Source organism: Marmota marmota, unplaced genomic scaffold (assembly GCF_001458135.2).
Source record: "Marmota marmota marmota unplaced genomic scaffold, marMar, whole genome shotgun sequence".
Lineage (NCBI taxonomy): Eukaryota > Metazoa > Chordata > Mammalia > Rodentia > Sciuridae > Marmota > Marmota marmota.
In genome coordinates, this window is record NW_026000222.1 from 655,673 (window position 1) to 682,790 (window position 27,118).

General features: G+C 49.1%; 1 protein-coding gene across 1 annotated transcript in view; it reads left to right on the plus strand.

Moving 5' to 3' along the window:
- The window catches only part of Ankrd11 (ankyrin repeat domain containing 11), a 103,157-nt gene continuing 76,039 nt past the window's right edge, over window positions 1-27,118 (plus strand). The window contains 2 exon segments of the mRNA XM_015495947.2: window positions 1-834; window positions 13,198-13,261. The gene's annotated coding sequence lies outside the window, so the exon portion shown is untranslated.

Here is a 27,118-nt window from a genome sequence, read left to right on the forward strand (position 1 = left end):
CCTTTGAACTCGCAATCCTCCTGTCTCAGCTTCCCAAGCCGCCTTGACTTATAGGCATGGCTTCTAGTATTCTTAGTTTGTCAATTGTGTGACGAAAAGTTCCTAGGTATAAAATATAAGATGAAGATATTGAAGTTAATAACATTTCTAGATACCAGCAACAATGAGTGTTCATGAACATTGGTTGGTTGGTTGGTTGTGGTACTAGGGATTGAATCCAGGTCCTCATGAGTGCTCTACCCTTGAGCTACATCCCAGTACCCACCCCCACTCCCTTTTATTTTGAGACGGGAACTTGCTTGGTTGCCCTTAGTTGCCCAGACTTTTGATCCTGCTGCAGAAGGAGAGGCCGTGACTACTGTGGTGTACATGCACTTTGGGTCTGCACCATCACTTTTCCGTCAGCCTTGTTGCTACGGCCCTTGCCGAAAGACCACACTTCTTTAAAAATAAACCACACTTGGCTGCCCCTCAGTCCGTGGGCAGTGCTCTCTGAGGCTATGTGTGATGCTGGCTATTAGGAAACATGTGCCTCTTCTGTTTGAATTGCTGTTGTTGAAGAGTTGCGTTTCCAGAAGAAGAGTATGGACCCTCGTGGGCAACAGACATTTTAATTTTTACTCCATGTTCGAGATGGAGAGTGTCCCTTTGCTGGGGGTGGGTTACAGTCATCACTGGGAGGACATGTGTATGTTCACAGGTTCTGCTCACAGCTGTGCCTGCTGGCTGATGGATGGGCCAACACAACCACGGCAGCAACGCAGACCATCCTTCCGCAAGCTTGTGGTGATTCAGAGGAGGAGTCTTGCCAGCATATTGAATTAAATGCAGCAGGTGAAGTAAAAAAAGACCTCTGATTCCTTGAGCCGGCACATTGAAGGCACACTTACAAGTGCAGGGGTGGGGACTGGGGCTTGGGAGGTAGTTGCTACGTGCCCACTGGGCTGTGTGTCCTCAAAGTACGTGGTCTTACCTGCTGAGAAACATCACCTGCCTTCGAATCCTGCTTTATCTGCCCTCCTCAGGGGCATTTCCCGTCACCTTTGGTGTTCTTGTGCAGTTGTGTGGTCTTACCAGTTAGACCCTAGCTTTGGGGCTCCGTCCTGTTTCTGGGGTCCTAGCAGTTTCTCCATCTCATGCTTCGTTGCTTTAGTTGTTGGATGCTCACCAGACATTAGATCATCAGACTCAGAGGCCTTGGTTTTTAGACTGCATGTGGGTGGTGCACCTGTGTGAGCTTGGTGCTGCCGTGCCTGGTGCGGAAGGGCCTGGCCTTGCCCTGCAGAGCGTGTGCTGGGCCCTGGCAGTCACGCTGTGGAATGTGTGGGAAAGGGCTGTTGCCAGCATATTGAGCTGTCCTTGAGCTGATCCCTGGGGACGGCACCTCGCGTCTGCGCATGCTTACCTTGGGGATTCTGCTGCAGCAGTGAAGCAGACCCACTGCTCTGGTACTCCTGGATGTGATGCCTTTAGTAGAATCTGCACATATTTATGGCTTTTCCTAAGTGAGGCTTCTCTGCCTTACTTTGTGGGGAAGGGAAGAAAGATTTTTCAGTTTAGAGGGAACTATCTTTGTTGGGATTATTGCATAACTATAATTGGAGGTTTGGTCTTTGTGGGCCAGGTCATTGATTGCTTATTAGATCTTTTTGGGAAGCACAAAAAGAAATAACAGTTTTGTGACCCTCACCCCCAGAAATGCAGAACGCAGAGCATCCTGAGGAAGTGGAAGTGTGCAGGAGATAAACTGTGATGATCCTTTGAGTCTTTGAAATGCCTTGGGCCTGCTCCTGTGTAGTCCTTTGTCTCTTCTGGGCCTGTTTCTCTCTATGGGTGGAGCAGGCTAGGTAGTGGTAGGTAGGGGTCTTCAGTTTCCTGTAGGTAATACACCTCACTTATCTTCCTGGTGGAGTCTCCTCTTTACTATGGTTAAAGGAAAGAGTTGAATGTTGCTAATCTTGTGCGTAGATGTAGCTGCTTTCTTCTCTTAGGTTGTATCAGCACTGGGGCCAGCAAGGTGGCTGGTGGCACTTTTGTTTGTGTTGTTCCTGTAGGAGGGCTTCTAGCCTAATAGTCTAGTCTTCCTTGAGTTGACAGAACAGTATTTTGAAAGCCTCATTGTTAGTACAAGGTGGAGACAAAAAAGGATATATAACTTGGCCTGTGCAGCCAGAGAGCTCCAGAAGCAGCAAGTGTGGAGTGGAGGAAAGGATACTGCTTGGGCCACATACGGTTCATGAGTAAGGCAGGACCACGGGGTTTAGGGAGAAGCTCAAGGTCAGGAGGGCTTCTTAATAATACTGTATGCATTATTCCATTTCTGATTCTCTGTCTAAGCTACATTTATTTGTGGTGAATTTTCATCTTTTTGAAAGATGTTGACTGATGAGAAGGGTGCAGGGTGCTGAGAGGCTGAGGGTAGAGCACGGTTCCCGATGGTGATGCATGTGTGAAGCAGCCTGTGTCATGTTTGTTAACACAGCCAGTTGTACTGTGTGTGTGTGTGTTTTAAATATCAAGGATTGATCTCAGAGGCACTCAACTACTGAGCCACATCCCCAGCCCTGTTTTGTATTTTATTTAGAGATGGTCTCACTGAGTTGCTCAGTGCCTTGCTGTTGCTGAGGCTGGCTTTGAACTTGTGATCCTCCTGTCTTAGCCTCTCAAGCCTCTAGGATTATAGGCTTGTGCCACTGCGCCCAGCAAGTTGTGCACTCTTTGGTTCTTTATCACCTGGAAGTTCCGTGTGCTGTGACTGTGTGTGTGCACACAGCCATGGGACCATGTGACAGTGTTGGGCTCTGAGGCTGCAGTGATCAACAACAGGAGCCACCTTTAGGTGCTTATGAGCTTTTGGAGAAGGGCTCCCAGATATAGTGGTGACATAGGGTAGAAATATAAAAGCCACCCATGTCCACCTTATACAACTTGAAAAATGCTGTATAGAGAAGGATGTCAAGATCTGAGCTTGATTTTGAAGACTTAATAGGAGTTTTCCAAGTGTGCAGAGTGGTAAAAAGGGCCGGGTAGGAGGAGGGTCCCTCCTAAATTAAAAGATGTGTGAAGTTGTTTGGAGACCGACCGTTCACAGTCACATGCGCCAGTGGCCGTCCTGGGAGCTGCAGCAGGGATGCACCTACCTCCGCACAGCCCACCAGTGAAAAGCACTGAGCCACCGCATGGAGGACCCTTTGCTCCAGCCTGTTTGTGTACCCCTGAGCACGTCCTCATGTGGCCTGCGTGTCTCATGTGGGCATGGAGGTTGAAAACCTCAGACATGTTCCTTGTCAGCCCGGTGGCCTCCATAGACCAGAGAATGTAGACGAGAGGTGTGTTAGATGTGGCAAACCCAATTCTCAGCAGTGTGGGTGATAAGTTAGGTGGTGTGTGGAGTTGGGGTGGAGGTAATGCAGGAGGAGCATTGAGGTGCTGTCGAGTTAGAAGAGGTGAGGGCAGTGTGGTAACAGGAAGGAGATGGTGATCTTTAGGAGCTGGGCATGGCAGGCATGTTGGATTTTGGTATTGAGGGAGAAGGGGCTCCATTTCCAGTTGGGAAGAATGCCTGGACAGGGGCACCTGAGGCAGGACAGGAGTGCAGGAAGAACAGTGGTCTGAGCTAGGTATGTGCTGTGTCTATGAGGAGGGCGGTTGCAGTGGGAGGTCATTTCTCTCTCCCTTACCCCCCACTCCCACACACCCTGTAGTGCTAGGGATTGAACCCAGGGCCTTGTGCATGCCAGGCAAGCACTCTACCAACTGAGTTATATCCCCAGCCCAGGAAGTCATCTCTGGTGGACAGTGACCCATGAATTCAGGAGGGATTTTTCTGACCTGCAGTAGGAATTAAATAGCATAGTAGTTAAAACCACACAGGCTGAAGAGATGGAGAAAGCAAGAGGTAAAGAGCAGGTGAGAAGAAGCCCTCATAGGCGAGCGAAAGCAGGAGAAGCAGGGAGTGGCCTGGAGTCAGTGAGTATTCTGTTGGATGACCACTGCCGCAAGTCCCCTTCAGAGCCTGTTTTGTTCCTGGGTTACGTGGAGAGTTACCTGAGCCTGCCCTGTCTTTTGGAGGTGTAAATTATTTCTTTGCATTGTGCTGGTATTGGGCCAGGGAGGCTTTGCCAGTTACAGCCTTAAAATGCTCTCCAGGATCCCCTGACAGCAGCATGTGGATTGGCAGTGGACACGTGGCCATCGTGGACCCAGGCTCTGAAGCTGGAGCGTGGCCCCGACTTTAGGCTAGTTATTCAGTCTCTCAGAACTTAGTTTCTCACAAGAACATGGAGACACCTCTGACGTGCTGTGATGAGGGCTCTGTAACACCATGTGCAGGGGCGGTGCTTGCTGCCCCACTGGGACTGCAGGGCTGTTGCACAAGCTCTTATACCCGTGCTTGTGCCAGGATGCCCTAGCCCCCCATGTGACCATGAGCAGGCAGCCCTTGAGCAGGAGTTTGCTGTCACCCCTCCTCTGCATCTCATCTTTGTTCCTATAGAGTCCCTGAATGTTCTTGATAAAGTATCAGCTTCTGTGGAGCTACTTCTGGGAACTAGAGGCTTTCAGTAAATGGAAAGGAGAGCTGGGAGTGGCATAAACAGGTGTTTCTCAGCCTGTACATCCACCTGCAAAGGGTGCAGGGGCTTCTTCCTCTATGATGGCGGAAGCAGGACAGAGGGCAGAATGCAGGTAGAGCTGATGAAGGTGAGCCCCAGATAGGAATTGTGAAGATGACACACAGGAACAAGCTCACCTTCTTGGCCAGAGGAAGGCTCCTACCTGTTGGGTGGAGCCTTGATTAAAGAGAGAGAGGTCCTGTGCTGCAGTAGTGGTCAGACTCAATAGCGGGTGGGCCGCAGAGTGCAGTTCCTATCCTTCTCCAAGCATGCTTTTTAGGAAAGGAAAAGCTCAGCAGTTGGAGTCTGAGCAGAGGCTCTCTTGCCCTGCACTTCTGTTCTGTGTCCACAGTGGGTGCTTCTTCCTTCCTTGCTTACTCCACATGGACAGTGTGTCCATCACACCTCAGATGTTAGGGTATACAAATTACTGCCCAGGGCTCACGGTCTAAATGAAAAGAATATTTCACCTATAGAGGCAGGGATGTGTTTTCCTTTTGGGGGGGTGGGGCTGCTGGGGATTGAACCCAGGGGTGCTTTACCCCTGAGCAACATCCTGAGTCCATTTAAAATTTTTATAAAATTTGAGACAGGGTCTCACCAAGTTACCCAGGCTGGTCTTGAATTTTGTGATCTTCCTGCCTCAGCCTCCTGAGTTGCTGGGATTACAAGTGCACACTGCTGTGACCTGTGATAGGGATGTATTTTTAAAAGAAAGAATGTTATGTTGGATATGGAAAGTGGTTTTAGGGTTTTATAGATTAAAAGTCTGAGAACTCAGGGGCACTCAACCACTGAACCACATCCCCAACCTTGTTTTGTATTTTATTTAGAGACAGGGTCTCATGGAGTTGCTTAGCACCTCACTTTTGCTAGGACTGGCTTTGAGCTTGACCTCCTGCCTCAGTCTCCAGAGCTGCTGGGATTACAGGTGTGCTCTGAACTCCAGAGATAACAATTAAAAAAAAAAATTTGGAAAAAAATCTCGCATTACAGGAGTACTAGTTATACCAACTATCTTCCTCCTCCACTCTCAAAACAGGCTGAAGAAACTTAGGGTTCTATAAGGTGTAGAATATGATCTGTTCAAGGGCAAGCGTTTAAAATCCCCTGCAAGCTCTAGGATTACTTGTTAAGTTTGGGGGATGAAGAGGAAGTTGGGCTTTGTTTTCTTTTTTTTCTTCTTGCAGGTGGACACAATATTTTGTTTATTTTTATGTGGTGCTGAGGATCAAACCCAGTGCCTTACATTTGCTAGGCAAGTTCTCTACCACTGATCCACAACCCCAGCCTGTAGTTGGGCCTTTGATAGGGATCATGTTGAGACCAATAGATCACCTGGGCAAGTGTTGCTATTTTTACCACAGATGTGAGGATTTCCCCCATTTATGTAGATCCTTAATTTCTTTTGTCAATATTTGTAGTTTCTAATGTACAAGTCTTAGATCTCTTGAGTTCAATTCATTGCTAAATATTTTATTTTTTGAAGCTATTATAAACAATTGTTTTTTAAGGTTTCCTTTCAGATTGCTCACTGCTGGTGTTTGCTGGTATATGGTCATGCAGCCTTGCTGAACTTGTTTATGAACATGTACTGTGCGTGCGCGCACGCACACACACCTACACGCTCTTAAATGATCCTGCTTTTGGTCTCTCAGGGTGCTCCCTGCTGTGGGTTGCTACACTGCCTCCCCACCCCCCCACCCCCATCATTAGGTATTGAACCCAGGGCCTTGTGCATGCCAGGCAAGCACTCTACCAACTGAGTTATATCCCCAGCCCAGGAAGTCATCTCTGGTGGACAGTGACCCATGAATTCNGTGTGTCCATCACACCTCAGATGTTAGGGTATACAAATTACTGCCCAGGGCTCACGGTCTAAATGAAAAGAATATTTCACCTATAGAGGCAGGGATGTGTTTTCCTTTTGGGGGGGTGGGGCTGCTGGGGATTGAACCCAGGGCCTTGTGCATGCAAGGCGAGTACTCTACCAACTGAACTACATCCCCAGCCCTTACACTCACTGCCTCATACCACCCTTCTTGATCTATCTTGATATGCCCCGACCCCACCTCGCCCTGGGGTCGGGTGTAAAACACTTGCAAGAACTCTGTGAGCAAAGTTTTGGCACGAACACAGTATTTTTGTGGAGCTGCATCTGATTCTGAGGTTCCTACTTAGCAAAAGACAGACTGGTACTCTCCTGCAGCCTGTCCTATGCATATTGTTCATTTTGTAGGAATAAGACAGAAAGGTGCTGTGAGAGGTTGAGAATAATATGCATTTGGAGTAAGACAGCCACATCACTCATTGTGGGTGTCATGGGTATTTCCAGCATCCCTGACTCTGATCATAAAATAGTGAGGGTGACTGAACTCCAGAGACAACATATGCATGTTTTCTTTTGAGTTTTCTGATTATTTCCTTAGTCTGTTCTTTGTTGCTATAAGAGAATACCAGACCCAGGGTGATTTTATAAAGGAGACAGGTTTGTTTTGGCCCACAATTTTGGAAACCCAAGAGCATAGCATCAGCATCTGCCTGGCTTTAGATGAAAGCCTAATACTGCTCATGCTTGGAGGGAAAGAGGAAGTGCAGCAGAATGTGTGTGGAAGAGGAGAGGGGTCAGATTCCCCAACACCTCCTGCCCGGCTGCCCTTCTTAGCAGTGCCACATGTATGAATTCTGGTGGGGACAATATGTGTAGTGTGTCAAGGTGGGTTCTGTGGCTTTCCGAGAGCCAGAGGTAGATCGGTAGTGTTCTCCTGGTGTAGCCTTCTGAAAAGGCAGGTTTATGTTTTGAGTTGTGTCTGAGTGGGGGGGGGGGAACGCTGGCCCACACCCCTGTCCAATGTGGTGTTTGAAAGGTCTGAGGGAGGTGGCAGCCTGCTGTACAGGAGCATTGGCGGAGCTGTGGTTCCCCAGCTGATACTGTTACTGCTGGTCCAGGGCCTATGGAACACCTCCTGGGTGAGCTGGGGCTGTGCTCGCAGTGGCCTAGCTGCACTTCTTTGGCTGAAGTATGTTTTAAGGCATTTCCCAACTTCTGGCCTGCAGTTTCCCTTTTTGTTTTTCTTTACAGCTGCATACCTGTTCATGTCTTGAGTTTAGTGAGGACCAGGAGGTTCTGTGACTGCTCTGGAGGTGGTGTGGGGGGCAGGGCAGTTGGGCTGGGTGGTGTCCTCTGCCCTCTTGCTGCACTTGTTCCATGGAGGCTATAAACAGAAGTGTGTTGAAACACTAACCCGGCCTTGCTCATCCTCCTGAATGGAAAGCATATTGGCATGGGAGCTAGGTGTATGGGAGCTCCGTTGCCTTAATTCCCTGCCTTGTCTCATTTATGCTAAGTCAAAGGAAACAGTAACAGATGACACCCAGTCCTTTAAAAAGTGGGTGGAGGGAGAGGCCTGCTTTCCTGGAAGAAGGCAGGGCTGCCTGAGGCCTGGCAGGGTGCAGGTGTGCTCCTGCAGCACTGTAGAGAATGCCTGAGGACCTCACAGTGGACCCCTGGTCTCCTCTGTGAGCCAGCTTGGGGAGCAGCAGGAACTTGCCTGTTTTATAGGGAGGGTGATAGGAGCACGTGATCAGAGCCAGCTGGGTTTGTGTGGGCTACTCAGGTTCCCCATACTCCCAGGGCTTTAGTCTTCTCTGCAGGGCCGGGGGAGGGGATGGGGGAATATGTAGATACCTACCTGGTGGGGTTCCTGTGGAGACTAATAAAGTCAGTTAATTATGGGTAAAACCAAACCATATGAGATCACCAGCATTGGAATCTTTTTTTTTTTTTAAATACAATAAGCACATACTGTGCTGTGGGAGTAGTGATTCAGGGAGTCCTGATTCATTTCTCCTGATGGCTGCACTCTGCAAAACTGTGGTATGTCGCAGCCCAGATGTTGATATGGAGAGTGTCCATCAGACTGGTTCAGATGTGTGAGAACGCATGTGTATGCCATGCTGCAGTGTCATTGTGTCACACAGAAACATCATATACCTGGAATCCTGGAAATGTAACTTTTTAGGATTGCCAAGGTAGGATTACAGCAGTCCCTCTCTGCTGGGTGATTCTGCCCTATGGGGGACCTGGGATATAGGCTGGAGACACTGTTGATGGTCATGGCATCATGTGGGCCCTCTTGGCTCTGGCCCCAAATGTCTGAGGCCCTAGATTGAGAAGCGTTACAGTGGAGGCACCTCTGAGCTCCAGATTGAGCTCAGTTCGCCTGAGAGCACCCAGATCTGTTGCCTTTTCCTTTGTCCCACCTTTTATTTGCCAAGCAGAGTATGGTGTGAGGGTAGCTCACTCCTTTACCTCTTCCCTGACGGGGCCCTGGGCCAACCTGCTTCGCACTCTCCTGCACAGGGCACTGGCCTTGAGTGGCCAAGTGTCCTGGAGTCGGCTCTGAGCACTTTGCTGCTCTGATCCTGTGAGTGTCAGGGCCTCCTTTGCTGGCGCCTGTCACCCCATGCCTCAGGCAGTCCATCATGTCTGACCCCTCTCTGTGTCTGAGCTTGCTGAAGATGCCTGTGTCAACAGGTAGCTTCGGTCCCTAACACCCTGTGGGAGCTGACTCCAGGGCACTTGGGGAAGAGACTTAGGAGACACTTGGTGCTTAGGCTGTTTGCATGTGACACCACCTGGAACCCACTCAGAACTCAGGGTTAATGGTCTGTGCTGGTTCAGCCAGGCAGTGTTCCCTGTACTGAGCATCCACAGCCGGCGGAAAGTTTGGGTGTGAACTCACCAGCCCAATTCATACTAAAAAGTGTTGTGATGCTGCATGAGATTGTGACAGAGCCTAGCATGGTGGCACAGCCCTGTCATCCCAGCTGCCTGGGAGGATGAGGCAAAAGGAGCTCAAGTTTGAAGTCAGCCTGGGCAAATTGGCAAGACCCTGTCTCAAAAATAAAATAATGTGGGGGGGAACACTGGGGGAAAAAATAAAAACAGTTGTGTCTGTCAGTGTTTAGAGACCTGTGGGGCAAGGCTGGGCAGTAGGACCAGTCTTCACTAATTTGGGCTCCTTGTGTAGAGGAAAGTGGAAAAGCAGAAGAGGGAGGCAGGTGCCTTGATCACTGTCCAGTGCTTTCAGAGCCAGAGAGCAATGTGTTGATCTGAAAGACCCTGTGCAGGCCAGCTGAAGATGTCTGGGTCTCTTGGTGTGGATTGAAACCAAATTCCTGTGGGTAACTATACTGCTCATCTTATGCTGAGCAGAAATTGTGGTCAGCAGTTAGTGGTTTTTGATTAGTAAACATGGACATGAACTGAATAGTGGTAAAAGTAGTTGTATGGATAAAAATCTATGTCTTGGGGCTGCAGTGGGGGAGAAAAGGGAGAGGTGGTGAGAGCATTAGTTAGTTCTCCAGGACTTCTTTACCCCTGAAGAGCAATTGAGCCTGCCAGGCCTCTTCCAGGGCTGTGATTCCATGTCACAGGGTGGGTGGCCTGTGCTCACCATCATGGCCTGGAGCACTGAAGCAGCATTCCCTCAGGCAGCAGAGAGAGGAGAGCTGGTTTCTAACATCAGTTATGCAGAAGCATAATAAGGTCGGTCAGCTTGAGTGTCACTTTAAAAAAAAAAAAAATATATATATATATATATATAGATGTTGACGGACCCTCTATCTATCTATCTATCTATCTATCTATCTATCTATCTATCTATCTATCTATCTATATGGGGGTTGCTGAGGATCAAACCCAGTGCCTCACACATGCTACGCAAGTGCTCTACCATGGGAGCCACAAACCCAGCCCAAATGTCACATATTTTTTTGGTATATTTTTAAAAGTTTTTCTCCACCCCTGACTTGGTACAAAATCCATTAAAGGAATTGATGAGATATGATAGACAGAAAGTTAGATTTAGAATCTTGGATTGTTCCACTCTTTGAGATAACCACCATTCAGTTTAAAGATGTCTCCTGGCTTTTTTCAGGAATCTGTGACATTCTCCTGCACATGTAGCATTTGGCAAACTGGTCACTGGTCTCCACAGGAAGGTTGAAAAGCTTAGCCACACACTTGCTGCTTCTCACGGAAACCAGAGTTGTGGTGATTGGAAGCTGCTTATTCATGTCTGTGTTACTAGCTCTTGAGGTTAGAGCAGCTTTGAGAAATTCTGCACCAGTTGTGAGGACAGAACAACTCTCTGCACGCCCTGCAGAGTAGGTATTCTGTTGAGGCCAGCCCCTCTTGCCTGTGGGTTTCCTGCTAATTGAGTTGGATGGGAACCCAGCCTGTAGGTCTCCCTTCTGGCCTCCTGCTGCCCCGTTTGTGCTGGTTGGTTTTATTCTTGAAGTTCTCAGAGCTTTCTGGGCAGATTATTCAGGTTTTTAAAAAGATATTTTTGTAGTTGTAGATGGACTGCATGCCTTTGTTTATTTTTGTATATAGTGTTAAGGATCAAACCTGGTGCCTCACACCTGCTAGGCAAGCACTCTGCCACTGTGCCCCAGCCCAGATTATGCAGTTTTTGGTTAATCAGTTTTCTTCATGATTTTTCTAAAGTTGCCAGTGGCCCTTTATTTAATTAATTTATTTATATATTTATATGTGGTGCTGAGGATCGAACCCAGTGCCTCCACACATGCTAGGCAAGCACTCTACCACTGAGCCACAACCCCAGCCCCTAAAACAATATGCTACTTAAATTTAAAATTAGCTTTAAAAAGCATTCTTATTGGCAATGTTAGTGTGTTCATCATATGCCAAGACTACAGTAGTTACTTGATTTATTAGGTTTGGAAATTTTGAAACCTGGGCTAGGATTGTGGCTCAGCGGTAGAGCATGGGCGGGACCCAGGTTCGATCCTCAGCACCACATAAAGATAAAGGCATTGTGTTGTATCCATCTACACCTAAAAAATAAATATTAAAAAAAATTTTTGGAAACCCTTTTGAAATCTGGTGTAGCTATTATGCAAGATGTACATAGTGTCATTTGATCTTTTTTGATATAAGACTTTGGGTTTACCTTTAAATTTGTACATTTTGATGCAGAAACGTTTGGTGAATGAAAATAAGTTTAATTGTCTGTGTACTTTTAAAATTTCTAGTTTTAAATAGTAGAAATAAATCACAAGGTGTGATTACTTGCAGAGTAATCACAGGAACCTGTGTGGCTGTTGCTTCCTGTTGCCCCTCTTTGTGGTCAGTGGGGGGGATTGAGGGCAGCAGCCTCTGGCCTCTGATGAAGCTGTGGGTGTGTCCTGGAGCTGCAGGGCTGTGGGGGTGCAGGTGTGCAGCCAGCTCCTGCCAGCTCCCTTGGCTTCTGGGGCTCCTTCCTACCTCTGAAGGAACCTTGTTTTGAATCTTCCAACGAAGTCTTGAAGTCTTAATGTAAATATTGTTTCCCGAGCTTTTGAAAGATAAAAGTACAGCCAGCCTTCTGGATCTTGGTTCAGCATCTGTGAAACCAACCAGTCAAATTGAAAATATTCAGGGAAAGAACAGCCCCCCTGCTGAACACGTGCAGGCCTTTGTTTGGTCTCTTAGTCCCTAAACAAACAGTGTAACAGCTGATTACATAGCACTTACTTTATATTAGGTGTCACAAGTGACATAGAGATGCTTTAAAGCACATGGAAGGGTGTGTGTGAGTACTACTGGATTTCATGTAAGGGCTCTAGCATCCTGGGTTCTCATTTCGCTGGGGATTCTAGACCAGCCTCCCACTATCCCAAGGAATAACTACCTGGGATTGTCCTCTGGGACCTGATTTTTTTCTTTATCATTAACAGTGTTTGAGATTGTGCACTGCTGATCTGTGTCTGTAGCTACAGCTTAATGATAAAGATGTTACTCATACCTGGGTGGCTGGAGTGCAGAGGGGTCCTGCATTCCACATGGGTCTCTCCCTGGCAGATTTTGCCCTGTGAGTGGCAGGCTTTGACTGAATGGCCTCTGTCAGCGATGTGCTTATCCACCAGAGAGGCCCCTGCTGGTGTATTCCCACCCGAGGCCTCACCTTTCTTTCCAGCCGTGACATGCAGGCACTCGAGGATTCACCATCTTTTTTCTCTCTTGTACTGGGGTGTGGGAGGGTGTTAGAATTGCATTTCTGACTTGGAATCATGCAGGGGACCTTTGGACTGAATTATGGTCTTGACTTTTTGAGAATGGATCCCTAGGCAGATTAAGGAGTGGAGGGCAATGGGGTGGCCTCCATCAGGATCGGCTCTGGAGGGACCCCAGTGGGGCGTGGAGATGCTCAGGTGGGAGGTGGGTGTCCGGAGGAGTGGGGATGGAGGGGTATGTGACAGGAAGTCTGTTGAGCTCCATCCAAGCCTGTGGGTGGAAAGCCTGGGACACCTTTCCTCAGCAGGGACTATGAGCCCAGCCTTTGCATGCCTCTGGTATCCTTCCCTTGGCCTGGTCAGCAGGGCCTTGTTTTCAGAGAGCACTGAGTGCACAGTGCCCTGGGGCAGCCAGGGTGTGAGGCCTTCACAACCCAGAGCCGCCCAGCACCATCTCAGCAGCCTTCTGCAGGCCAGTGTGGATGGTCCAAGTGGGGACATACCAGTAAAAGGAGCCATAGTGACCTCAGTGTTGATGGGATCTGATTTGCTCTTGTTTCAGAGTACACAGCCCTGCTGGAGTTGATTGCAGTCCTCAGCAACGCTGATTCTCCACCATGGAATCGGTGAGTCTGCTGTGTTCCCTGGTCATCGGTGTGGTAGACCTTGGTTTGTAAAAAGGAGGAGCACAATACAAAGTCTCCCTGCAGCCTTCTTGGGCTCCATGGGGTATTGTTCAGTGTTCTGGTGGTTCAGAATGGCAGTCCCAGGTTTCCTGGGGTCAGTGAGTAGCACCCCTGGAGTCACAATCAGAAGAATGGGGCTGAAAGATCAAACAAGTCAGTAGCCTTGTTTGCAAAAGAAGCTAATTCTTCTACACTTCCTTTATCATATCTTGCCATCCCCAGAGAGTCTGGAGAACCAGTTGTTGCTGTATTACTGTAGTACTTTGCAGGTTGCATTAGTTGTTCACGTGAGGAATAGCTTGGGAGGGAGCAGACAGGCTGTGTTCTGGCTGCCCTGTGCTGCTGGACAGGGCTGTAGCCACTGGGTGTTCCTAGCAGTTGGAGGTTAGGCCATAGGGAGGTTAGGGTGTAGGCCAGTTCACCCTGACACCTGGTAGTGACAGGCACATCTGTCTCCATGGAGGCCCACTTTGCCTGGGGTCTGACTCCAGGACAAGGTCCTCCTTGGGCAGCTGTGGTGAGGTGACAGATTACTTACCTTCTCTAATGGCTGGGTTGGTGGTTGGAAAGAAGATGCATGGCTTGCTTTGGCTTTTCATTGCCTTGCCAGGGATCTGCTCCTTGTTTTCAGGTTAGTAGTCCAAAAGTAGATGATTGGTTTTGTGGGGTTACTGCTAGCAGATGAGAAGGAATCCTTTCTTATTTCCTCCTGAGTGAATTTTCTTATTCTGAAGCTATTGATCTTTGTCTCAGTCATCGTTGATCAGGCCACTTTGAAATGGACCCTGCAAGTCTCTTGATTCTTGACAGAAGTGTTTGGGGTGATACTTGATGCTAGAGAGCAGTTGGGAGGAGTTGCCTCAGTGTGGGGGTGTCCGCGGTGAGGGGGGAAGCTTTTTCCCCTGGCCTGAAAAGGAGGAGGGTGGTGGCTGGGAACCCAGTCTCCCTCACCTGAGCCACATCTGTGTCTGCAAAGTAGATCTTAACAAATAATGAGAAAAAGCAAATGCTGCTAATCTTAGTGTGAATTTTTGATTATTAATAAGTATTAAGTGAGTCAAACTCACCCTGTATCAGGACTGCTGGCAGAATCCGGGATTGGCCTACTTGGTCTACACTGGGTGGATAGTGAGTGTGATGGTGTGACATGGGGACTTCAAGGCACTCAGTGCCATCTGTCAGGTTTGTGAGCTGTAAATATTTAGTTGGGTTGATTATAACCCTTTTTGGTCTGAGTGTTTGGATGGAGTAAAGATGCACATACTGCCAAGGAGGGAGTCCTGCCTCGCTGCACAGCAGTCAGGCCTTCGATGGACAGTCTCTCGAGGCCTGCCGCCCATGATCTTTCCTGTCATGAAAATGCAGGGTTTTTAAAAGACCCCAATTTTAAAATTCTCTAGTAATCTTTGGGTTCTTGCTAACATTTTTTGCGTTCACTGTGTTCATTTTGACCCTTAAGGTAGAGGGTGAGTGGCTTAGATGAGATGTAAGGTTGTAGGTCTTGAAGGGTCTGATGTGGTGTGACCTGGGTCGTCTGTGTGGACTCTGCAGTGTTCCTGCCTGAGCTATTCCCAGGTCAACTGTGGTGGTCCAGCTGCAGGACCGGGCTACTCTTTGACCATGGGCATACCAGTTCAGTCCTCTGTGTCTCAGTTTGCTGACCATGAAACACCTAGCTAATTTGTTAAGAGAATATACGAGCTTTAGCATCCTTAGAGCTAATATCTTCGAGCATAGAACTCTGGTTTGGGCTGATTGCTGCTGCAGTTCTCACTCTCTTAGCAGGGTAGAAGGCCCAAGTGTTTCCAGGGAAGTGATGAGGTTGAAGTAGCCCTTGGTGGGTGTATCTTAGCAGGGAGAGCCAGTGGGCTGAACTCTAGACGGAAGGTTGCCCAGCACTGACCTGAGTCACAAAGGGTGCAAAAATTATGCTGAAGTGAAGTGGGCATTTAGAATAATATTTTCAAAAATATTTTTGTGTTTAAAGTGATGTGTCAGGATAATAAAGGCAGTGTTGTTTATGTGGAAGGAAGCTTAGATATCATCTTGTATGTTTTTGATCGAACACCTCTAATTAAAATAGAAGCGTGGGGCTGGGATGGAGCTCAGTTAGAGTCTGCTTTCCGTGTACAAACACCTGGGTGCTGCTTCAGTGCGCTCCCCCCGCACACACACAGAAAGAAGCTTTTTGATTTGCTGAAATGTTGAATTTGTAAGACATGCTGAAGAAGGGTGTGTGTAGCTAGGTCCCAGAGTCCTGAAAGGTTCAGTCTTTGAACAGGCTGGGTGCTCACTGTAGAGAGCAAGTCTCCCTGGCAGCAGAGCCAAGGCCCCTGTGCTTGTAGTTCATTCTGATGACACTGGTGGTCCCTGCCTGGGCAAGGCTGGAGGTGGGGAGGGGCAGCAGTGCTGTTCTGGGGACTCTGTCTCTCAACCTGGGATTGAGAGCAGAAGGAGAAGCTGTGCTTCCTGCTCCACTGGAATGGCTGTTTCCCTCTGACCCTGATGCCCAAGCACACTAGCCAGCTATCAGGTGCTGGTCACTGGCATGGGGGCAGACGACATACTGTAGTACTGGATTGCAATTGCAGCATGTGAGGGATTTTTAGGTCTTAATGCTCACCTACCTCCTTGTTTAACATAAGTGTCTCTTGGGATTTCAAAATAGGTGATAAAGTACACTGTGCTTCATCATAAGGAAACATATGAACTAATTTTTCCAACATAAATTACTGTGCTCTTTCGAATGTTCAGTTTTTATTGCAGTTTAGGCTTCCGAGGCATTTTGGGTGCCTAGGTTCCCTTAAACTACATAGAGCCTAGGTAATGCTAGATGTCACCAGATTAGACTTGCTCATGTCAAAATGTGTTGGTTTCCCCAGGCATGTTCCCTCTTCCCCAGAGGCCTCTGGGACTTGGGCACTCTCCTTCAGTGTCCTTGGCTGCTAGGAGTTGAGAGTGGGAGGGTCTGCAGGCGGGAGACTGCAAGCACTGTGGGTTCTGGCTGACAATGGTCTTTGCTCTGACTGATTCTCTCAGGCTGGCCTTGAACTTGACATCCTCTGAGTCGCTGGGATGACACCACGCCTGACTCTTCCATGTCTTTTTATGGCCTCACAGCTTGTTTCCTGTTAGGCCTAATGATAGTCCATGTCTGGATGTGCCCTATCCTGTTGCAGGACATCTTGGGTAACTGGTGAGGGCCTCTTTGGTCTTCCCTGATGGAGATGTGAACAGTGAATAAAACCATACTCCCCTCAGAATGGAACTGTGATCCTTGTGTGAACTGCCTTGGAGAGAGAGTGTTCCTCCCACCCCAAATCTGCCCAGGAAGCACTTGGGATCCTCATCCACAGACCATTTCTCACAAAAGCTCTCTGTGTGTAAAGCATCGTTAAACACTGTAGACTTGCTGGGTGTTGGAGGTGGATGTGTCTCCGAGAGAGGGTGTGCGTCCCTGTACATGGGGGTGCCCAGCCAGCTGAGGGCTTTGTGTAGCTGCCTCCTGCCTACTTAGGCCTGCCTTGCTTGTGCCACTTGCATGCTCTCTGAATTGAGGCTGGTAATGCCCAGCCCAGCTTAGAACACCAGACACTGTTTGTTACATTCTGTGTTTCATGGCCCTTTTTGGTCACTTTTGATGTGATTGCTCACAGTCCTGGGTTGTGGCCCAAGGCTCCTGTTTTGATTAGTGTGAAGAGCTCACCAGGGCAAGGGCTCCTATCTGGTCTATTGGCCAGCTGGGGGGCCTGGGAGCAGGCTGGCCCTCTCTGGGCCACCACCCGCTCCAGATTCCAGCTCCTCATCTGTGATGAGGTGAAGGGTAGGCTGGTAAGGGCCTGCAGAGGGATGTGGGAAGGTGTCAGAGGCGTTCTTACTGTGACACAGGTGGTCCAAATGTGCCTCACTAAGGCACACTATGCTTTTATGCGGGGGTTCAGTGGGGCACCTGTCCACAGAGGGCATCTGTCCACCTTTGGTCCTTCTGTCCTCTGTGCCACTGACTGGAATAAAAGGTGCTGGCAGCCAGATGGCTGCTGCCGTTTGAGGGAGGAACTTAGATTTCCTTTATGAACATTTTCCCTCTCTCCTCATACAGCCACTGGCATTTACTGTGGAATCCGAGGCATTGGACACACTGAGGGTCTTGTCACAAGTGAGGTCCAGTTGCTGCATGCTTTAGTCTCACATCCTTGGTTCCTAGGCCACAGGGTCTCAAGACCTCTTTATATGTTACACATGGAGGATCTCAGAGGACATTTGGTTATGAAAGTGTGTCTGTCATGGTTGTCAAGCTGCCCCTGGAAGATTTGTAGAATACTTAGATAGTAATTCCATTTTAAAACAGGGTTAATAACCCCATTGAACATTATTATAAGTAGTTAAAATTAACTGTTTCCAGCCTGTACTTCAGTGATTAGGGAGACTAAGGTAGAAGGATTGCACATTCAAGCCAGCCTCATAAACTTAGATTCTATCCCAAAGTTTTCAAAAATCATGTAGCTCAGTGGTATAGTGCTTGCCTATCATGTACAAGGCCCTTGGCAGCTTAGTCCATAATACTGCCAAAAATAAATTCATACATAAGTAAGTAAAAACAAAAATAATTATATTGAAAAACTAAAAAGTTAGTGATTAGAGGGCCATTGTTTAAAACAAATCCTGTCAACATGTGGCTCTATAGAAGATGGCTGCATTCTCACATCATCTTCTGTATTTGAGTCTGTTGCAGTGAGTTTTGTTTGAAGTGCACAAATGAAATATCTAGCTGGAAAATGGAAGAGTATTTTAATAGTTTTGAACATCTTCTCTGATCCTCAGCACTGATCCACCAGCACTGTGCAAGTGTCCATGCTGTGCTTGCACCTCAGGTTCCCTGCACCAAGCCAGGGTCTTCCCCAAGTGTGATGCCACACCTGTGTAGGTTGCGGTTGCCGGGAAGCAGGTGTGTGAGCAGACCCGTGTCTCCAGATGTTGATGTGCTTTGTGTTGCCAAGCCAGAAAACCACTCTCAAAGGCCTGAGTCATCTGAAGCTGCTGCTTACAGTGTAGAGATCCACACACTGGTCTTCGACTAAAACTTGGACTTTGGCACTGGCCAGCTTGGCCCCATGTCTTCCTTATTCACTTCCCAGGAGTGCCCATGCCTGACTACTGGAGTTTGGACACCAGCCACTTTGATATGGAAATGATGTTTCCCCAGCAAAGAGCAGCTGCTGTGCCTCTGGTGCAGATATGGCTTGTGTACATACTCCATGCACTGGGCAAGGCAGGCATGAGAAGTGGATGGAAGCCTTGGAATTTGATGCATTCAGAAGTCACTGCTTCCTTAGAGAGTGTCTTATGGGAATGGGGCCACCATTGAAAGGGGCAGGGCATCCCATTGAAAGGCAGTGTCATTGTGATGATGGTTTCAAACTCATGGATTTCCTGAAAGAGCTGTCTGCATGAGAACCACAGCTGAGGGATTCAAGTTGGCTAAATGCTTACTGGAAGCTTTTAAAAAACTTTGCACCCTTAGATGCATGTGTTTGTATCTGTTTCCCCTCACACCTCTCTATACATATGCATGCAAATTTGTGTGCAGTTTTTAGAGGACTCCCGATTGGGTAGTCCGCTTCTAGAATTCCCATGGAATGGAGCCATTCCTGTTAGAGTGTGGCTGTGGCCAGACTGAAGGAACATAGCCTCAGCTGTGCTGGCACCAGAGCTGCTGCTTCTCTTTGATCTTGTGGTTTGCTGCATACCAGGAACAGGCGGACCGTGTCCCTATGGTGCAAGATGGATTTCTTACGCAACAGCCTGGAGCTAGAAGTGGCCCAGTGCTGCCTGTGGCCCACCCAGCTCACTCTTAAGTATGTGTTGTTCTTACTGCAGGTGGCCTCAAGGTGGTGACTTGGGTGGTATTGCCTCCTGTTGGCCTACTCTAATCTGGTCCTGTGGTTCATTCAACCTGGTGGCTTGCTTTAGTGACCTGTCTTGGTTTCACCAAATTTGGCTGATCTTTTAAGATGATCTTGATTTTAGTGACTTAAAATGTAATGTCATGCATTTCCTGATTTGGAGATCCTTTGCAGTTGGCACCTTCTCTGAACCCAGGGCTGAACAGTCTTGGAGAAGTTCTTGTCTCTGGGTTGACTGAGAGGCCACCTCACAGGAACCTCTTGGCTTTAACTTGGACCAAGGACTTCCTGCATCTGATTCGTAAGGCAATTCATTGTGGGCAGATTGGCCAGGCATGTAAGCTCCTTTTCAAAAAAAGAGCACCCCCACATGTGGATTTGGTCTTTTCTGGTGGGAGAGGCAGAAGAGATGGGCTCTTCTTAAACCTTGGGTTCCTGAGGTTGGTGTGGCAGGTACCGGGGAACCTGGCACGTGTCTCCCACGCAGGCAAGCTCAGTGAGGGGTTGCAATCCCAGGGTGTACCCGTGTCCAGGGAGACCGAGGCTGAGACCTCCTGCCATGCCCTTGGGCCCTTTGGTTCACCGCACAGTTAGGTGGTGCTTGTTACCCACAAAGTGGCCTCTAGGAGTTCGCTTGTGTGAGGGCTTCAGAGGGTGCAATCTCTGATGGGTCCAGAGGTGGCACAGAGCTTTCCTGCGCATCCTTAAGGTGGCTGGCATCAAGCAGTCAAAACCTGTGGTTCAGGAACCTTCCTTTGTGTAAGACGCTGCTTATGCTCCTTAATTGTTGTCACTCTCAGAATCAAGTCAGTCTTCATCATAAGAACTTGGTGATTTGGGGAGCACATATCTTTTGATACCACTCATGCAGATCAGAATGTTAGCTCATGAACTGACCTGCTTCCTTCTGCTCTACATATTTGGCATTTCTCATGTGCAGGGTGCATATGCAGCCCTGCTGGGTTCTAGAGTGAAAATGCTGGGCCTCCTTGGGCTGCTGCTTCTGCTCTGATCCTTGGAGGTCCCCTGGGGTGGGCACAAGTTCTCCACTTAAGAAGCACTGAAGCTGATGTGTGTAGGAACTCCCGTGTCCTCAGGGCATGCTTGTGCCTGAGGCTGAAGTATCAGGGGGAACACCACACAGGTGATGGGGGCTGGCATCCTGCCTCCCAGGTACTTCTGCTCTAGCAGGATGGTAGGATAGTGGGCCAAGGTTTCTGTGGGAGGGAGTGTGGGGGAGGATGGGAGGACCTGGGCTTGCCTGAGGTTCCACCTAGGGGTAGGAGACAGGCAGGGCCTGGCTCAAGCTACCTCTTAACTGCCTTCAGAGGCAGGGGGGTGGGGGTGGGGGTGGGGCTGGACACAGACCCTTGTCAAGGGCAACCCTGCTAGACCTTGGGTCTGGCCCTGCCCACTTTGTGACCCAGGACACAAGTTTTGTTGACTAGATTAAGGCATTAACTCATCTGTGTTCTAATGTAGTCAGAGAAAAGCAGCCCTGGGATTCTGCTCTTGGAATTTGCTTGTTGAGGTACAGCTTCTGAGTCTGTGGAAAGAGGGCAGTGTGAGCCAGGTCAGGCCAGCTGCTGACTGCCACAGCTGGAGCCCCAGCCCCTGGCCACAGATTTGGTTCTGACCTGAAGGCTGTTCAGAGAGTAGAAACTTACTGAGTGGGGTGCCGCTTGGTGGCAGAGTGCTTAAAAAAAAAAAAAAAACCAAAACATTTTTTTACACCTTTATTTTATTTATTCATTTTTATGTGGTGCCGAGGATTGAGCCCAGTGCCTTGCACATGCTAGGCAAGCGCTCTACCACTGAGTCACAACCACAGCCTTAGTGGCATATCTCTTAATTAGTACAAAGGAGGCCCTGTGTTCCTCCCCAGCACGCAGGCAGACAGACAGCCTCCCTGGAGCTTCCTGGCTCCCTTCACCTTGCAAGTGGACAGGAGACCAATGCCAGCTCCTTATTTCCACTTATTACTCACTGATGAAAATAGAAGAAAACATGAAAAGGGTGGAGGGTGGCCTAAAACCTTACCCAGGTATCTATTGGTTCATGCTTATTAAGCCATGGCTTATCAGCATCCTTTAGACTGGGCCACCAGTGCCATCCCCGAGGCTGCCTGAGGTGGGGGTTGTGCTCCCTGCACACTCGTGCTTGCCTGAGGTCAGCTGCCTATGGCTACCTGCCTTGGTGGTGCAGCAGCTGCTCCACCTTCCCTCTGGCTAGTTTTGGTATGCCGCATCTCTTTCCATGTTTTGCAGTTTGAATGATTGTGTTTTTTTCAGGCCTTTTTTTTTTTTTGTGTGTATGTGTGTGTGTGGTCCCGTTGATGGAATCTAGTACCCCATATGTGCTCTATCAACTGAGCTGCACCCAGGCTCTGTGTTTCTCAGTGAGCTTCTTGCTAGCATCCTGGAGTTGGGCAGAAGAGTCCAGCCTGATGATCTTGCACTCTGCATGGACGTGCACGTCTCTGCATGCACACTCACCTGTGTCTCACCCCCACTCAGGCAGTTGGCCTGCCCAAGCAGTGCTTTTGCTGTATTCACAGAGCTGTGTGAGCACTCTCCACGACAGTGCTCTGCGGCTTTGTGCTTGTATTGCTTCCAAAGGAAACCTGTTGTCACCTTGTCCTTGTTCTTTTCTGCCTGTTTTCTCCCGTCTGCCTGCAGTGAAGTTTCCTTTTGATGCCAGCAGTGCACCAGGGTGTGGTTTTCTTCAGAGCATGGGTCCTTTAGTTTGTAGTCTTCATCAAAATATGAAAGCTTTTGTGCCTTTTTAATTTCCCAATGTTTTTCCTGTACCTCTGCCCAGGTCCTTTGGCACTCCAGCTGCATATGCTGTGTCCCATGCTCCGCGAGCCCTGCTCTCCCTGCAGTGGTGTCAGATGCACTGTGTAGTTGTGATGTGTCACTTTGGTTCCAGTCTTTGTTTCAGATGTCTGTGTGGCTGCGAGTCATATCCAGTGTGCTGGTTACCTCGCACAGTGTGGCTTTCCACCCCTTGTGGTTCGTTTTGAATCTTCCCCACTCCCATGTCTCTGGCTTAAGTTTTGACTATGGATAAGAGAATTACACAGGGTATGTGAAGTCCGAGTCTGCCGAGTTTGACATCTGTGTCAATTCTGAATTGCTTTCAGATGATTTTTCATGTTATTTTCTTAACGAGCCTGGTATATTTTTTAAATGCCCTATTTATTTTGGAAAAATTTTACAGAAAAGCTGTAAAATTCAGAATTCTTGTACGCCTCTCACCCAGCCTGCCTGAGTTGCTGACACCACACATGACCATGGTATGTTGGTCAAAACTCAGGTATGCACCAGTGCATTGTTGTTAATGACACTACACCCTTTTCTCAGAGTCCCTTCCTGTTTACCTGATGTCCCTTTTCTGTCACAGGATCACTTTTGGTATGCCCCATAGCATTTGGTTGCCTTGTCTCCTCCTTGTCTTCTGCATCTCTTACAGTCTGGGATGGTCTTTCGGTCCCCTTGTCTTTTGTGGCTGTGACAATTTTAAGGGGCACTGGCCAGGTGTCCTGGGGAATCCTTCCCCTGGCTCTGCCTGGTATGCTCTCCCCAGGTTGGTTTGCCTCCTCACTTCAGGCCAGCTGTGTATTGCTGTAGCCCTGCATGCCCGGTGGGAGTCTGCCTGTCCTGCACAGTGGAGCCAGGGTTGTGCTTTCCCTCCTGTTTCCCAGGGGACTGTGGGTAGGGTAGGGGAGCTGCTGCTGGGAAGGAGAGGGGGGCACTGCTCTCCTGAGTGGGGGGCTTGTGTGCTGCTTTTATGTTTTGTTGAAACCCAGCAACATATGGTTCATTTTAATTAATTTAATGAATTTATGTCTCAAATTGTTGTAGTTTCTATGCCTGGTGATATTTGATCCATTGCTGATATGAATTCTACTTCTCTGTGTGTGGGTGATTTTTCATTCCTAAAGTGTCTTGAGCTTTGTTCTAGGACACGGATAGGTCATTCGAAATGTCTGGCTCCTTTCGGCTCTTGCTTTAAAGACTTCTGGAATAGGCCAGGATCTCAGTTTTGGACTAAAAGTGCTCCTGGCTGAGACAGGGTCTTCTGGCTTTGCCATTAGATCTGCAGGTCAGGAACCGGCCAGCGAGTGACACTGGTTCACCCTTGAGTGGGGACCTTGGTGGAGTGGTTTCCAGCTGTCCTGCTGTGGGTGATGTCCTTCAGCCTGCCTTGTGGGACCTAAACATTTCCCATGGTCTTTACTTCCCCCGAGACCAGCCTGTGCAGCCCTTTGTTTTGAGCCCAGGGTGCTAGAGCACTGAGCCACGTGGACATGTACGTGCACTCCCCACCCCTTGATATCTTTTTAAAAAATATATGTTTAAAATATTTTAAATACTTTTTAATATTTTGAGGCAGGGTCTTATAAAGTTGCCTAGACTGGGACTTGGGACTGTCCTGCCTCAGCCTGGAGTTGCTGGGATCACAGGCTGTGCCCTACGCTGGCTGTTCTCTGTTTTTACCCCTCTTGTGGCTTTCGTGTGCCGCCTGCATGTTTGAACTGCAGGCAGAGGCAGAAATGCCTTCCTGCTGCTTCGTGTAGACCTCTATCAGTGTTCTTCCTTTTCTTATATTCTGAACCCTGAAGAGGAGGAGGGTGTCTTTCAGGCTGTATGGGCCTGGGCTGGAGCAGATGGCCACATTGGAATCAGGTGCTTGGGTCAGTTGTAGCCTGCCATCCATGCTGGTTTCTGGAGTCTTGACCATTTCCTGGTTGTGTATGATGTTAACATCAGGGTAAGGGTGCGTGGTATCCATCAATGAGTTTTGCCACATTTTACAAGCCTGAAATATTTCAAAACAAAAAAATTTGAGAAAGGAACCTAATAGATGAGCATAGTCTTCCTAGAAATGTCTTAGTGTAAGCTTAAAACCAGAAGGGCCGCCCATGTCTCCCCTCCAGCAGGCCCAGCCCCTGCCTTCCTGTTGTCGTGGGGCACCCGGAAGTATGGCTTGGTGTTGCTGACTCAGTGCCACACCTCAGAGTCTCCCCTGCTCTTTGCTGCTGGGCACTTTTCCTCAGCTGGGTCCTGCTGTCCTTAAAACCAAAACCGTTGTTCTAAGCCAGCGCCGCTGCCTTCTCTTCCCTCCTCCAGAGCTCCGTGTGGGCCTATGTCTCCAGCGCTTCCCTCTTGGCTTCCTGGCCCTGGCTCTCGGCAGGGCTGATACTTTACCCAGGTAGCCTCACGGTGTTTGGTGGGCAGCAGGGCCCTGGTGGTCCTTGCCCCTGCTCCTAGGCTTATGTTGGTGGTGTGGGGAGGTGGTGATGGTGTGGGGAGGTGTCAGTGCCTTGCTGGAGCACTGGGTATAGCTCTGGTAGGAGCTGGGCTGTCTTCAGCCCTCCCTTCATGCAGATCTGCTTGAAGAACCAGGGTGCCATTTGGAAGTGCTTCTGTGGTATTGCCTTGATGGATGTTTCAGTCAAGGCTCCTGTTTCCTTTAAAATGCCTAGCCCCTTTTGAAAATGCTTGCTTTCTATACCTGCAGAGGGAAGAGGTGAGTTTACTGGATTAAGACTTGTACTTTTGCCCCTGCCTGGGGTCTTCCAGCATATGAGGCCACCAAGGCTGCTGGCAGCTCTGAGCCCCTTCTCACCAGTTGCAGTAGGCCTCCAGGGGCAGTACCACTGTCCTCCCAGCACTTGCTGGGTTCTGTGCACTTGATCATCAGCTATGGTCACTGAGGGAAGGGGCCCTTGCTGGGATGTTGCGGTGATGTCAGAAGCCTGGTCCTGCCATAAGTCGGGAAGGCTGCATGCATCCTGAAGGAGTTGAGTGCCCGGGAAAGTACTCTTGTGATGTGTCTCCTGGGACCTGTGGCCCTGCCGTCCCCTCAGTCCCTGGAGCTTAGCAGCAGAACCTAGGTAGGCACATCCTTCTGTGGCGCACCGTTGTGACTTCCTGCTAGCAGAAATGAAGACTTTGCTGGTCTTTGCTGCTGGGCACTTTTCCTCAGCTGGGTCCTGCTGTCCTTAAAACCAAAACCGTTGTTCTAAGCCAGCGCCGCTTTAAAAGGCCACATGAGTGAAGTGTACCAGCAGGCCCTCAGTTTGCTCAAGTGCCTGAATGCCCCGTGGAGCTGCTTCAAGGTCCCTTGCTGTTGGCAGTGGCCATCAGTCTTGCTTATTGGGAAAGTAGACACTTCAGACCCAGCACAGCCGCTGCCACCTGTGCCAGGAAGGGCCCTGTAGCTGGTGGCCAGTGGGCTATCCTTGCTGTGGGCGTGCTCCGGATGGAGGCAATGTAGTTGCCACCGTAGGTTTCCAGTGGAGATTGGGGAATTTCTTGGAGCCTGTTTTCAAAAAAGTTACAGCAGAGGAATATCAAGAGATTTGTTCATGAAGTATTACCTGTAGGATGGTTCTCAAACTGCATCCTATAGTTTGGCTTCTCAAACTGCACTCTGGTCTAATTAGAAAACACTGAAGAGGATAAAAGCTCACAAATAGAGTAAAACGTGTTTTGTTTGTGGCTTGTAATTGGGGATAAATCACACATTTGAAGGCAGAGTTGGAAATTGCTTTGGATGCTCTCCGCCCTGCCCTCTTCTCTCTTAAGTTGGCAATTGCTGGGAACCCAAGGCAGCTGCTCCCCAACCACGCTGGGGAGCCTGGTTCTGTGCATTAGGGAGAGAATTCTTGAGTTGCCTTTTCACTCCTCATCTTAGTCCACTTGTGCTGCTGTAAGAAATCGCCGTAGTCTGGGCAATCATGAAGAGCAGAACTGTATTCTCAGTGTTCTGCAGGCTAGAGGCCAAGATCGAGTGCCTCAGGTTTGGGTGTGCTGAGATCTGCTCAGCCGCAAGAAATCAAATGCCAGCTCTAAAGTGTGTGGGCAAGGCAGACCTTTACTTTTGGAGGAGAGCTACTACTGACCTTGGCTACTAGCAAGCCGCCTGGGCTAGCTGTCTGGCTGTTTATATTCTGAGCCAGTGCAGTGCTGCTTTTCACTGTGATTGGAGGAGTTCCGGGTTGCAGTCTCCGGGATAGCCTGAGACAGGCTGACCTTAGAATTAGGGTGGCAGAGTTTCTGTTTGTCTCACTGCTTCCCACATGGTGCTTTGTTGTTGTCTGCTGGGGAAGCACAGGGGTCTTCCTCTCCCGGGAGATAGGAGAGCAGAGAGGCCCACGGGCTCCCTCTGGCTCCTCACTAAGTGTTATGCCCAGGAGGGCAGAACCCTCACCACAGTCACTTCCCCCAGTCTCACTTCCCAGTGCCACCACAGTGCTTTTGGGTTTCAGCACATGAGTTGTTGAGGACCTTGCCCATGACTCTGTTTTTTTAACAGCCTGGGAGGGCTCTCTCCCTCCTGCCTTTCAGACTAGCCTGTAAGGCAGTGGGTATGTTCTCATGTGCCGTGTGAGCTCTGCCTTCCCATGGCCCCACAGGCAGCTGTGGCCATCTGAGGTCCTAGTGTGAAATGCAGTGGCACCAAAGACTACCTGGTCGAGGAAAAGGATAGAGGGGTTCTCTGTTCTTCTCAAATGAGCAAACTTGCCATATACTCCTCTGCCAGCCTCAGTGTTCTGCCATCCACAGGCTCTCTCTGGGCTAGGGCATCCCTAGCACTTGTGAGGTTCTGCAGTCGATCCCTAGACACCCCCCACCCAATCCCTGACCAACCACCCCAACCTGAAAAGCCTGTTTCTCATTGTGGAACCACTTGGTCTCTGTCTTCTCTTGTTGGAAGGGTGTGGAGGTAGGTGTCCTACTCTGGATGACAGCTGTTTTGATGCCTGCTAGTAGTAGAAGGTTTTGACTGACACCTTGCTCATGTTGGCACAGAATGCACCTAGAACAAGTGCCTGAATGCCCCGTGGAGCTGCTTCAAGGTCCCTTGCTGTTGGCAGTGGCCA